General features: G+C 43.7%; 1 long non-coding RNA gene across 1 annotated transcript in view; it reads left to right on the top strand.

The window, feature by feature from the left end:
- Window positions 1-303: 303 nt before the first annotated feature.
- Window positions 304-14,814, top strand: part of LOC141408753 (uncharacterized) — a 49,038-nt gene continuing 34,527 nt past the window's right edge. The window contains exon 1 of the long non-coding RNA XR_012425217.1: window positions 304-531. This is a non-coding gene — a long non-coding RNA (uncharacterized lncRNA). The remainder of the gene's footprint in view (window positions 532-14,814) is intronic.

The raw sequence follows: 14,814 nt of genomic DNA on the forward strand, positions 1-14,814 counted from the left end.
GAAAGTGTTGTGCTAAGGAGTTAAGACTTCCTCATGAAGGTAATGGGATGCTATTCAATGTTTTTAAGGACAGGACACACACACACACGCACGCGCACACACACACACTCACCCTATATAACCTGTTGGTTCTATCTCCCTGAAGAATGCTGACTAACACAGCAATGAAGGATTACCTTCTGGCAATGCAAATGCATGAAGGAAGAATGGTGGTGAGAGGCCAGTACAAGAGCCTTGGTAACAGCTGGATGAGGACTGAACCATTGCAGAGGTGGTGGGAAGGGATACGAGGGCACTCATTGGAGAGGTTTGGAAGGCTGAACCTGATAACAGATAGGAGTAATTTTGGTTGGCATGGGAGGAAGTCAATCAGGAGATTATCCCTATTTTAACCCTCAGCATGTTCTACTTCGTGTCAGCGACTCTTTCTTCTATGTCCCCCAGGTCCCATCTAGATTGAAGATGTGTTGAAGACAGTCGGAGCTTTCATCTTTGCGTGCGTCTCAGCCTTCAGCACAGAGCTCAGGCCAGGTGAGTGCCATATGTAAATGTTAGTGACAATGAAGTGACCCCAGGAGGATAGGCCGGGTCATGCAAATCATATGAGAGAGGGTCTGTTTGTCTCTGTGTGGGTGTGCCACCTGGCACCTGAAGTGAAACTCTGCAAAGCCACATGTGGTACGAAGGAGCCTGTGTGGGAAATCCCTTCTTGACACCCATGAGTGGTCACCTCATTAGCGTCCCCAGAACGGTAGAGGGAAGGAGCCTGATCAGTAACAGGAGGCCAGGAAGGTCCTCCTATTCGTCCTATTCTGGGCTGGGGAAGACAGGCCAGCCAGGATTCCTGCTGAGGGGAGCACAGGTCCTGGCCACTCACTGGCCTAGGAATCACCACCTATGGCTATCACAGGAGCCACAAAAGGATGTGGAAGTTATCATTGGTGATAAGTTCCTGGGGTCACCTGCAGGGGCATTTGTCTGGCAGGATGAGGGCTAAACATTCCCTTCTTTTATATTTGATTTACTTTTTTTGGAAAAAGTAATGCATGTAGAAAATTTTTAGAGTATTTGAAAGTCCATACAATTAAAAAGATAAATAAAAACACCCATTGTCCTACCAGAAAAGACAGCTTTTGCCAAATTTTCATGATTGTAAGGCAGCATGTCTTTTCCATACATATCAGGTATATATATTATTTATCATATATATGCTGTACGATATACCATACTGCATATGTGGCCACTACCAAGTAAGTAGATGGTGCTTTTCATTTCTTCAGTTAATCACCAGGGTGCACTTTTATCCTTATTTGTAGGAAATCCAGGATCTCATGAGATGCCCTTTTCTCTTCCATTTTTCTGAACACCAGGGAGTCACTCAGTCCAAAGGGAGCCAGACTTTTGGCTCAAACACAATAGGTGACAAAGCAGGGTCTGATCGAATGCACTTTATGTTTCCCGCTGCCACGTGGTATCCCTGTTGAAAACTATTTGCCAATCCCATGGCATCTTCAAAGTTCTAGGCTATTGTCAGTACTGTTGAATCCACACTTAGGCTGCAAGGGTACAGCTCCCTAAGTTTCACACTCTCACTCTTAAACATTGCTCCCAAAGGAATACCCTGAGTTCTGTTGACTTCACTGTGAGCCTCTTTCTGCCTCAGCCATACACTCTCCCAGAGTTGATTCAAACCCATAAGCCTCAGGCCTCAGTGATAAGCCTGAGTCCCCAGCATGGCATCCCATCACCCCTCTTGTCTTTGGGGCCTTTAGGATCCTTTCCTGCCAACAAAACATGGTCAGGCCACTCCTGCTTCTGTAATTTTAAATGTTGGGTAGGAAGGAGTAGGAATCTAGGTTACTTCCTTTCCAGAAGATTCCAAATGCCATATGCCAACTGGTCCTTCTTTTCCCCAGAAATCAGCTCTGCATATTGAGGAATATTTGTTAGGCTACAAAAGGTTTAATTCCATTGTTCTCCAAGGAACGTGCCAAACAACTAAGATCTCCTCTAAGGTGTCAGAGAGGACAGCCACAATGATAGTTGTATGACTGACTGAAAAGTTAGCTGATCTCTCACCTAGGAAGAGAAGCAGAGGCCGCTTTGATGCATGCTTACATGGGGCTTTCCCTTTGGATCCAATAAGATCTCTGCTCTGCCCACCTGAGTGCTGTCCTGGTGATTTGGGCCTCTCTGCACTCAAAGGGCAGGCTTGGAATGCCAGGCATTGCCTCCCAGGGCATTGATGAAGTACTCAGCTCAGCTCTTTCAATCATCAGTTTAAAAAAATGGAAATGCTTCCAAACCTCAGAGCTGAGGATTCACTCTGAATAATAATTTTATGTGAAATTGAGGTACTCTGTTCAGACTAAATCCCGTGTCTTATCACTTCTTACCACCCAGGTTCAGGCCACTATCATTGCTCATCTGGACAATTACAATAACCTCCCAGTTTCTCTGCTTACACGCTTTCCCCTCTGTTGTCTGTGCTTCACGCAGCAGCCAGGATAGATGGCTCAAAGACCTCCAGTGCCTTCCGAGAGCACACTAGAATAAAATCCACACTCCCCACTGAGGCATGTGGGCCCTCCAGTGTGTGACCCCTGTGAGTCTCTCCAATCTTACCCCTTTCTCTTATCACTCCAGCCACACTGCCCTTCTTGCTCTTCCTTGAGTAACCAAGCTTGTTTCTTCCTCAGGGCTTTTATTTGTTTTTCCTTCTTCTTAGAATGTTCTTCCTTCATTCCTTCACATAGTTCACCCTCTCGATTCATTCAAAGCTGCTCAAAAGTCACTTTTTCAGAGAGGACTTTAAAAATAGACACTGCTTCCTGACCAACATCCTTCCCTGCTCCCACCTGTATCCCTGGATCACACTATTTTTCTTCATAATTTTTACCATTACCCCCCACATTGTTTTTTTTTTTTTTTTTTTTTTGAGACATAGTCTTGCTCAGTTGCCCAGGCTGGAGTGTAGTGGCACGATCTCGGCTCATTGCAAGCTCTGTCTACTGGGTTTACACCATTCTCCTGCCTCAGCCTCCCAAGTAGCTGGGACTACAGGCACCCGCCACCATGCCCGGCTAATTTTTTTTTTTTGTATTTTTAGTAAAGACAGGGTTTCACCATGTTAGCCAGGATGGTCTCGATCTCCTGACCTTGTGATCTGCCCGCCTCGGCCTCCCAAAGTGCTGGGATTACAGGCATGAGCCACTGTGCCCCACCTACCCCCAACATTTTATACTTTATTGATTTGTTTCTTTACGTGTTGTCTGTCTTCCTAGCATTAGAATTGAAGTTCCTTGAGAAAAGGCCTTGTCTACCCCTTCCGTGGTGGAGTCCACTGGTCCTAGAGCAGTGCCCGGCACATAGTAGATGCTTAATGAATGTATTGTACATGAATAAATGAAGGAATGCAACTGTTTGTCAAATCAAATAGTCTTTAATCTATTGTTTCTTTAATCTTTTGGGTTTATAAACAGGAATAGTTAGCAATTTGGATGTGGTTTGGCCAGATAGTTCTGTTTCATATGACACTGGCTGTTGTCACTCATTCATCTGCATTCAGCTAGTGCCTAACATGGGCTGGGAGATCCAAGAAGGCTTCATTCATATGTCTGGTTCCTCAATGCTCTCTACAAGGCTTTTTTTCTCCACATGGCTAACTGGGCTTCCTTACATCATGGTGGTCTCAAGGTGGTTGGACTTTTTACATGGCAACTGACTTCCAAGAGGGAGCAGAAGTCTACGCACTGAGTTCTAAAATATTACCTACTAGCTTTATGACACTGAGAAAATTATTTCAATTCTCTAGGCTTAAATTTACTCACAGGTTTAAAGTGATATCTGTATAAGAGGAGAATGGAATCCCAGAACTTCATGACCCCTATGCTAGGGACAGGGTGAGAATTACTTTTCTATTTACTTCCTTTCCACTTACAAGAACTATCGATAAGAGAGGGGTTCCTGATCAGAAGTGCAAGAAAAATTGCCATTTCAAAGCTTCATATCATTCAGCCTAGAAAACCCACATTAAAGAGCCGTTTGTGGTTATTGAAGGCAAAGCTCAGGGGTATGAAATAAAACTAAGGGGGTCTAAAAGTGCCCTGCATAACAAAGTAACAGAAAATTTCTGTTTTCTAGCCCTGTAGCTGAGAGAATGAGAGAAAGCTCACAGTGGGAGGTTGAGATCCCAGGTACATGGCAGCCTTAGGCCTAGGTTCTAGAAGTGGTAGCGGGGTTGGCAAGACTGTGATATTAAACTCCAGCCTGTTTCCTTTTCTGTAATTGCTTCCATATCACCAAACCATTGGGAAAAACTTTGTGTTGTATTATGTGGAGGCCTAAGGAGAAGGAGCCTTATTTAACCTTCAATGAAAGAGGAAAGGAGAGAGAACAACATCTCAGGAGGAAGAGGGAGAGAAGAGGTAAGAGGTGAGCTGACAGCAGAAATTTGAAGAACATTTGGGCCAATCTTAGAAATACTGGAGAAAATATTAGACTTCTCTGATGTAGCATGTTGCCTAGGGGCTCAGGCTATTTTGTTAGGGGAGGCTGACCCCAGGATACTAGTAGAGTAGGGGATATTCTGATTTAGCACATAAAATACTTGGCCCTTTGCTGACTTATCTTACATGGTGACTTCTGCTATTATTATTCAGAGTTGAAGTAACTTGCCACGGGAAGTACAGTTGGGCATGACAACTGACGTTCAGAACTAGGCTTATCTGAGTCTTAATATCTTCATTTTTTCCACTCTACCACATTTATTTCAAGGACTATGTACTTGTTACTAACTCTTTATTTAGAGTATTAAAGCCAAATGAAAGACCTGGTGGCAACTTGCAGCCAAGTTATATGATGATGCACCCTAGATCACCCAAGGCAAGGCACGGGCATTTTTAGGGCTGGCTGGGGATCGCCCAAGCACAATCTCTCTTGATTATTTTGGGGTCAAGTCTCCAGAGAGCATAAGGCTCTAAAGTCCATCTCTGTTCCAGCACTTTAAAAATCTTGTTTATATGCTAATTGTACTCCACCTTCAGCTGGGGTTCTATCATCTGTCAAGTAAATAGTTTCGATAATGAGAAAAGAAACCAGAAACGCAAATGAAAGGAGACAAAGAGTATGAGTGAGCCAGAGCAAGTTTAGAGGAAACTTATGCATTCCTGCTGAGAGCCACATTGTCTCATATGTAAACTCATACCTTTATTTTTATTTATTCTGGCATAAAAAGCTTTCCTTGCATTAATATTGATACTGTTAATGTTTTATAGGGTGTAGATGTCGTGGTTACATTGAAATTCTCCTTCAGTAGACGGAGGATTCTTATATTTATTGAAACATAAACTGAGTTTGAGTCAGACTGTCATTTACCCCTACCAAAGACCTGAGAATTCTTCAGGGGTGTTGGTGACCTTTAGCCCTTCTTCCATTGTTAACATACACTCCTCTATGTCCCCAAAGAGTGAGACTCTTCAACCCTTTTTTCTTTTATTTTTAACTTTTGAGAGGGAGTTTCATCCTTATGCCCAGGCTGGAGTGAGGTGGTGCAATCTTGGCTCACTGCAACCTGCATCCCCCAGGTTCAAGCGATTCTCCTGCCTCAGCCTCTGGAGTAGCTGGGATTACAGGTCTGCACCACCACGCCTGGCTAATTTTTGTATTTTTAGTAGAGACGGGGTTTTGAAACTCCTTTTTCTTAACTGAGACCTAGATGTTCTTGAAGACCTAACTTCCTCTGCAGTCTCCTCTCTGCAAGCTGAGGAGCAAGGTCCCACAATAGGCTATCTGTAAGCTGAGGAGCAAGGAGAGCCAGTTTGAGTCCCAAAACTGAAGAACCTGGAGTCCAGTGTTCGAGGGCAGGAAGCATTCAGCATGGAGAAAGATGTAGGCTGGGAGGCTAGGCCTGTCTCTCCTTTTCATGTTTTTCTGCCTACTTTATATTCACTGGCAGCTGATTAGATTGTGCCCACCAGACTAAGGTGGGTCTGCCTTCCCTGGCCCACTGACTCAAATGTTAATATCTTTTGGAAACACCCTCACAGACACAGCCTGGATCAATACTTTGTATCCTTCAATCCAATTGAGTTCACACTCTGTATTAACCATTACAGTTCCTTTCCTTCATAGATGATTTTGGAATGTCTGTCAGTCATTGTCCCCATTTATTTGAGACACAGTCCTAGGATATTTTAACATTTGTCAGACAATCCAACAACCCAGTCTCCAAACTGCCAGACATTGTTGACTCCAGTATATTCTATTTCTTTCCCCATCAACCAACCTCTACTTGGGCAGTACTCCAGGATCCTGCCCTCTGATCCCAGTGTCCGGTCCTTAAAATATTCTTCCATTACACTTTGACCTCATATGCACTTTCTGTCCCTTGATCACTCTATTTTCCTCACATTTTATTAACACCTTTCTGACTACTTTTTTTCTGTAAGCAGACCCACCCTTAATCTGGTGGGCACAATCTAATAAGCTGCCAACGAATATAAAGCAGGCAGAAAAACGTGAAGAGGCGAGACTGGCCTAGCCTCCCAGCCTACATCTTTCTCCATGCTGAATGCTTCCTGCGCTTAAACATCTGATTCCATATTCTTCAGTTTTGAGACTCAGATTGGCTCTCCTTGTTCCTCAAGCTTGCAGACAGCCTATTGTGGGACCTTGTTATTGTGTAAGTTAATACTTAATAAACTACCCCTTATATGTATGTGTATATATATATCCTATTAGTTCTGTCCCTCCATGGAACCCTAATACATATAGATGACTAATGTAATCTATATGTAATACAAAATCCAATAGTAATATAATCTATTACTAATATAATCTATACGTAATACAAAATCTAATAGATTTTGGTAACAGGAGTGGTTCTAGAGAAACAGAATATTAAAGATGGGGTTCTTTCATTGATTTGGGGGTTTCTGGAGTTGACTGCTTAATATGATTAGACCCCAAAATGCTAAGGATTCTACTTTTAATAGTGTGGAGAACATTAATAGTCCTTGGCATAAACTGTTGTAAGACATATGCAAAATAAATGCATTTGACACTCTTGATTCACTGCTCATGAGAGGCAAGGAGTTTAGTGATTCTATACATAATACCTTTGACCATACGTGGAGAATCAAGGAACATAATGAAGCTGGTTGGTTGCTCCTAAGTTCAGTGGGCAAAGTGATGAAAGAAGATGATGGCCTCAGGGATTCTTTCTCCCAGGTTCAGGAGCAGATACTGAGCCTCAAATCTGCTAAGATTGCCCTGAGTAAGAATCTTATCTCCTGTAGAGAAAGAGCTGAAATTGTTGAAAAGCAGACACAAAGTCTTATCATGTGAGTGGCTGATCTATAATGAAAGGTGCATGGACAGCCTCTCCAGGTGTCTACTGTTAAAGTGAGTGCATTGATTGGAAAAAAAAATGGGACCCTGCAACTTAGAATGGGGATGTGTGGGAGGACCCTGATGAAGCACGGGACACTGAGCTTTTAAACTCTGATGAACCTTTTTGCCAGAAAGAACAGTTTCCCCATCCCCAGTACTGGCAACACCCTCTCCCTGATCCATGCTGCCATCAGCCTTTTTACCTTTGTCTGAGGAGATAAACCCAAGTGCTGCCTGAGGCAACAGTGATAGCCTCACCTGAGGCAGTTGCCAGGCAAAATAATGTTGATTCTCCTCAGGAGCCACCCCCAAAACCCCTGTTTGCTTCTAGACTTATAACTAGACTAAAGTCCTGGCGGGCCTCTAGAGGTGAGGTTTACAGTGTCACCCTTGAGAAAGTGCACTACAATGGAAAAGAAGTGCTTGAGTTCTCTAATTTACATAAACAGAAATCTGGAGAACATGCATGGGAATGGATATTAAGGGTACGGGATAATGGGGGAAAGAACATAGAGTTGGATCAGGGTGAATTTATTGATTTGGGTCCACTAAGTAGGGACTGTGTATTTAATGCTGCAGTTTGGGGAGTTAAAAAAGGTTCTAATAGTTTATTTGCTTGGTTAGCTGAAATAAGGATTAAAAGATGGCCCACTGTGAGCGAGCTGGAAATACCTGATCTCCCTTAGTTTGATGTAGAGGAAGGGATCCAAAGGCTTAGGGAGATTGGGATGGTGGAGTAGATTAGTCACTTTAAAACTACTCATTCCAGCTGGGAGGGTCCAGAAGATATACCCTTGACCAATACCTTGTGAAGTGGATTTTTGAGGGCAGCACCTGCATCTTTGAAGAGCTCTGTAATTGCTCTTCTTTGTATGTCAGATCTAATGGTTGGAACGGCAGTCACTCAACTACAAAATTTAAGTACAATGGGAATAATTGGATCCTGAGGTGGCCCAGGCCAAGTGGCAGCACTCAACTGTCAAAGGTAAAGTGGGCATAGCTATGTAAAGGAGAGGCAAAGTGGAAATCAGAATAGTATGACTCATGTAGAGCTCTGACATTGGCTAATCACATTCTAGAAGTGAAATTGATAGGAAGCTTACTGCATTCCTACTTAAATTATACAAAAGAAAACTTCTAGGTCAAATACACAAAACACTAATTTGAATTATAAAAATAGATAATCACAGCCCCTCAATTTCCAGACTTGAGCCAGTTAACAGACCCATAACCCCTTGAATGAAGAGGAGGCCATGTCCCCTTGAGGAAGGACCCCACTACATTACTGACAATTTATGCAGTGAATCTTTCTCCCATCCTTCCCCAAGGGGACCTCCAGCCTTTTACCAGGGTAACTGCATTGGGGAATAGGAAATGACCAGACATTTCAGGAACTACTGGACACTGGCTCTCTGAGCTGACATTGATTCCAGGGGACCCAAAACGTCATTGTGGTCCTCCAGTTAAAGTAGGGTCTTATGGAGGTCAGGTAATTAGTGGAGTTTTAGCTCAGATCTGACTTATAATGGGTCCCCAGACTCATCCTATGGTCATTTTCCCAGTGCCAGAATGCATAATTGGCATAGACATACTTAGCAGCTGGCAGAACATCCACATTGGCTTCCCGACTGGTAGGGTGAGTGCTACTATAGTGGGAAAGGCCAAATGGAAGCCATTAGAGCTGCCTGTACCTAGAAAAGCAGTAAATAAAAAATATATATATATCACATCCCTGGAGGGATTGTGGAGATTAGTGCCACCATCAAGGACAGGGTGGTGATTCCCACCACATCCCAGTTCAACTCTCCCATTTGGGCTGTGTAGAAGACAGATGGATCTTGGGGAATGACAGTGGATTATCATACGCTTAACCAAGTGGTGACTCCTATTGCAGCTGCTGTACCAGATGTGGTTTCATTGCTTGAGCAAACTAACACATCTCCTGGTACCTGGTATGCCGCCATTGATTTGGCAAATGCCTTTTTCTCCATTTCTGTTCATAAGGCCTACCAGAAGCAATTTGTCTTCACCTGGCAAGGCCAGCAATATACCTTTACTGGCCTACCTCAGGGATGTATCAACTCTCTGGCTTTGTGTTGTAATCTTATTCCGAGAGACCTTGATCGCTTTTTGCTTCTGCAAAATATTACACTTGTCCATTACATTGATGATATTAAGCTGACTGGATCCAGTGAGCAAGAGGTAGCATACACACGAGACTTACTGGTGAGACATTTGTGTGCCAGAGGATGGGAAATAAATCTGACTGAAATTCAGGAATCTTCTACCTCAGTAAAATTTCTAGGTGTCCAGTGGTGTGGGGCCTGTCGAGATATTCTTCCTAAGGTGAAGGATAAGTTGCTGCATTTGGCCCCTCCTATAACCAAGAAAAAGGCACCCCTATTTGGATATTGAAGGCAACACATTCCTCATTTGGGTGCATTACTCTGATGCATTTATCAAGCGACCTGAAAGGCTGCCAGTTTAGAGGGCTATCCAGAACAGGAGAAGGCTCTGCAACAGGCGCAGGCTGCTGTACAAGCTGCTCTGCCACTTGGGCCATACGACCCAGCAGATCCAATGGTGCTTGAGGTGTCAGTGGCAGATAGGGATGCTGTTTGAAGCCTTTGGTAGACTCCCATAGGTGAATAACAGTGGCGGCCTCTAGGATTTTGGAGCAAGGTCCTGTTGTCTGTAGATAACTACTCTTCTTTTGAGAGACAGCTTTCGGCCTGTTACTGGGCTTTGGTGGAAATGGAACATTTGACTATGGATCATCAAGTAACCATGTGACCTGAACTGCCTATCATGAACTGGGTGCTTTCTGACCCATCTAGCCATAAACTGGGTCATGCACAGTAGCATTTCATCATCAGATGGAAGTGGTGTATATGTGATTGGGCTCAAGCAGGTCCTGAAGGCACAAGTCAGTTACATGAGGAAATGACTCAAATGCCCACGGTCACTCCTGCCACCCTGCCTTCTCTTCCCCAGCCTGCACTCATGGGGAGTTCCCTATGATCAGTTGACAGAGGAAGAGAAGACTAGGGCCTGGTTCACAGATGGTTCAGCACGATATGCAGGCACCACCAGAAAGTGGACAGTTACAGCACTACAGCCCCTTTCTAGGACATTCCTGCAGGATAGCGGTGAAGGTCAATCTTCCCAGTGGGCAGAACTTCGAGCAGTGCATCTGGTTGTACACTTTGCATGGAAGGAGAAATGGCCAGATGTGTGATTATATACTGAGTCATGGGCTGTAGCCAATTGTTTGGCTGGATGTTCAGGGACTTGGCAGAAGCATGATTGGAAAATTGGTGACAAAGAAATTTGGGGAAGAAGTATATGGATGGACCTCTCCTAGTGGTCAAAAACTGTGAAGGTATTTTTGTACCCTGTGAGTGCTCACCAATGGGTGACCTCAGCAGAGGAGGATTTTAATAATGAAGTGGATAGGGTGACCTGTTTTGTAGTTACCACTCAGCCTCTTTCCCTAGCCACCCCTGTCATCGCCCAATGGGCCCATGAACAAAGCAGCCATGGTGACAGGGATGGAGGTTACACATGGACTTAGCAACCTGGACTTCTACTCACCAAGGTTGACTTGGCTATGTCCACTGCTGAGTGCCCAATTTGCCAGCAGCAGAGACCAACACTGAGCCCTCCATATGGCATCATTCCTCGGGGTGATCAGCCAGCTACCTGGTGGCAAGTTGATTATATTGGATATCTTCCATCATGGAAAGGGCAGAGCTTTGTCCTCACTGGAATAGACATTTACTCCGGATATGGGTTTGCCTATCCCGCACACAATGCTTCTGCCAAGACTACCATCTGTAGACTCACAAAATGCCTTATCCACCGTCATGGTATTTCACATAGCATTGCGTCTGACTAAGGCACTCATTTTACAGCTAAGGCAATGCGGCAGTGGGCTCATACTCATGGAATTCACTGGTCTTACCATGTTCCCTGTCATCCTGAAGCAGCTGGATTGATAGAATGGTGGAATGGCTTTTTGAAGTCACAATTACAATGCCAACTAGGTGACAATACTTTGCCAGCCTGGGGCAAAGTTCTCCAGAAAGCCATGCATGCTCTGAATCAGCATCCAATATATGGTACTCTTTCACCCATAGCCAGGATTCATGGGTCCAGGAATCAAGGGGTCGAAGTGGAAGTGGCACCACTCACCATCACTTCTAGTGATCCACTAGCAAAATTTTTGCTTCCTGTTCCTGCTACATTACGTTCTGCTGGCCTAGAGGTCTCAGTTCCAGAGGAAGGAATGCTGCCACCAGGAGACATGGCAATGATTCCATTAAACTGGAAGTTAAGGTTGCCAACTGTACACTTTGGGCTCCTCCTACTTTTAAGTCAACAGGCTAAGAAGGGAGTTACAGTGTTGGCTGGGGTGATTGACCCGGTCTATCAAGCTGAAATCAGTCTACTACTCCATAACGGAGGTAAGGAAGAGTATGCATGGAATACAGGAGATCTGTTAGGGTGTCTCAGTATTACCATGCCCTGTGATTAAGGTCAGTGGGATACTACAACAACCCAATCCAGGCAGGACTATAAATGGTCCAGACCCCTCAAGAATGAAGGTTTAGATAACTCCACCAGGAAAAAACCATGACCTGCTAAGGTGCTTGCTGAAGGCAAAGTGAATACAGAAAGCTTAGTAGAAGAAGGTGGTCATCAATACCAGCTATGACCTCGCGAACAGCTGCAGACACAAGGACTATAACTGTCATGAGTATTTCCTCCTTCTTTAGTTAAAAACAAAAATGTGTGTATACACTTGTACTAAGAAAATATCTTCATTCTATTTCCTCTTCCTTTATCATGTGACATAAGATTCATTGACTTAATATCAGCATTTAAATATTGTTAACTTTATGTAATAGTATTTGGGTTGGGGATTGGTGAGTTTCCGGTTGTATGAAGGATAGTTGTATTATGTTAGGCATAATTATGACCTTCTTATTGTCTTTATTTGAAGATTATGTATGATCTCAGGAGATGTGTATGGGTTCAAGTTGACAAGGGGTGAACTTGTGATGGTTAATACAGAGTGTCAACTTGATTGGATTGAAGGATGCAAAGTATTGACCTTGGGTGTGTCTGTGAGGGTGTTGCCAAAGGAGATTAACATTTGAGTCAGTGGGGTGGGGAAGGCAGACCCACCCTTAATCTGGTATACACACACACACACACACACACACACACACACATATCTGATATATATGTCATATATATATATATGTCATATATATATATCCTATTAGTCCTGTCCTTCTAGGGAACCCTAATACACTATGCATAAAGTATTATTTCTCACAACATGAACACATACACACCACTTTGCCTATCTAATTCTCTAAGTTGGATGCCATTTTACAATCCTATCACAGGACTCTGTCATTTAAGAATAGTCTTATTACTATCTGGGTTGCCAGTGATTAGCCCAGAGTAAGGATTCCATATTTGTTGAATGAATACATAGATGAATAAGTATATCCTCTAGGGAGTTCAGTTTCCTGGATTTGACTATAGATTGGGCTTCTCTGTTCCTTCAACTCAGAGCTTGTAGAGTGAACTAAGAACTGTGCCTACAGATACCTCTGAGATTACTTTGTTATAGTTCCCATATATCCCATCCTATTGTAATTCTTAGACTGTTTTGTCACTGTTCTGGTGTTGGAATATAGGAAGATTTCTCCATGGGTCCACATGCAAGAAATAGTGAAAACAACGTATGATTCTGGAATTATTTGTATAAAATGAACACATGCATAAATAAACTGTTTGGTTCATTTTCAAGCTACCATAGAGGCTGTTGTTTTCTGATTTTCTTTATTTCCTTCCCCCCATTATTCTCCCACTCTCATTACCTCAGAACTGCTGAATGAAGAGATCCCCTGTCAAAAGAAGGAAATTCTTAGAGCTGCAGGAGACTGAGAAACAAAGCAGTGACTCCTGAGAACTTTGCTTCTTCCTGGATTTTATAGCCCATTGCATGAAAGTCTTTTCCAGTTTAGAAATGCTCCTTTCTCCATGAATGCTACTCTCCCTCCACCATCCATTTGGGAAATGCTGTTTCCCAAATACCCACCTGGAAGCCTCTGTACTCAGCTGGTCATAAATGAAAAATGTAGAAGAAGGTTAGCCCTGGGCACACTGTGGAATACACGGATTTAAATGCACTGTCTTTTGTTCCTTTTCTCCCTGCAACACAGAGAGAAAAGAAGGGACCATCATCAGTGAATCAGTGGCAGAACTTCAGGCCAGAGAGATGGAACTATATGGGGTAGGCAGGCCTTTTGTTGATTCATGTCTTCAGGCCACATTACAGAGGCGATTGCCTATTTGACCTGTTAATCAGAATAGGGTAACATTTATCTTTGACGAATAAGTTTTAAGATTCTTCAGACTCCCTGTAAATTCCTTAACTTCTTCCAATCACAAAGACTTCAAACTGAGGGGGTGGGGTGGTATTGATAAAATTAAAGATTTCTTTTTATTCGTTACCCAGGAACTTACACACACAGGCTGTTCCTGAGGTTAAGAAACAATTCTAAACTAGGAAAGACAGTTTATGAGGACAAGAACAGCAAGGACACTTGCTAGTAAGTGGCAGACACTATTCTTCTTCTTGTCATTTGCTACGGAAACATGAGTCATTACCAAACCTTTCCAGATCAGGGAGGGCCTGAGAGTCACCCCAAAATGCTCCCAGATGTGCCCTGTCGGATGTCCTGAGTGTGACTGTGAGCTGTCTAAATGCTCTTTTCCTTTTTTTTTTTTTTTTTTTTTTGAGACGGAGTCTTGCTCTGTCGCCCAGGCTGGAGTGCAGTGGCGGGATCTTGGCTCACTGCAAGCTCCGCCTCCCGGGTTCACGCCATTCTCCTGCCTCAGCCTCCTGGGTAGCTGGGACTACAGGCGCCTGCCACCTCGCCCGGCTAGTTTTTTTTGTATTTTTTTAGTAGAGACGGGGTTTCACCATGTTAGCCAGGATGGTCTCGATCTCCTGACCTTGTGATCCACCCGTCTCGGCCTCCCAAAGTGCTGGGATTACAGGCTTGAGCCACCGCGCCCGGCCTAAATGCTCTTTTCCTACTGTTAGAGCATTGAAATGGAAAATCCCAAGAATGTATTGCAGTGGGTTCTAGGGCTCCTAGGCCTGGTGTACTTAGCTGCTTGGTGTTAAATAAAAGGGATCAGAAGAATGCCAATGGAGGCATTGTGTGGGTAAACTGTGGTTAGAGGAACAGAGTTATAGATACATGGGGCTGTATTCTTCAGGATTGGGGCAGTGAAGGAGAGGTAGAGTTGGAGGTTTGAGGGACATATTTCCCCTTCTGCACCCTTTCTTGCAATCTTCTTAAGAGGTACCAGAAATCTCAATGGTGCAAACAT

The sequence above is a fragment of the Macaca fascicularis genome, chromosome 1 (assembly GCF_037993035.2).
Source record: "Macaca fascicularis isolate 582-1 chromosome 1, T2T-MFA8v1.1".
NCBI lineage: Eukaryota > Metazoa > Chordata > Mammalia > Primates > Cercopithecidae > Macaca > Macaca fascicularis.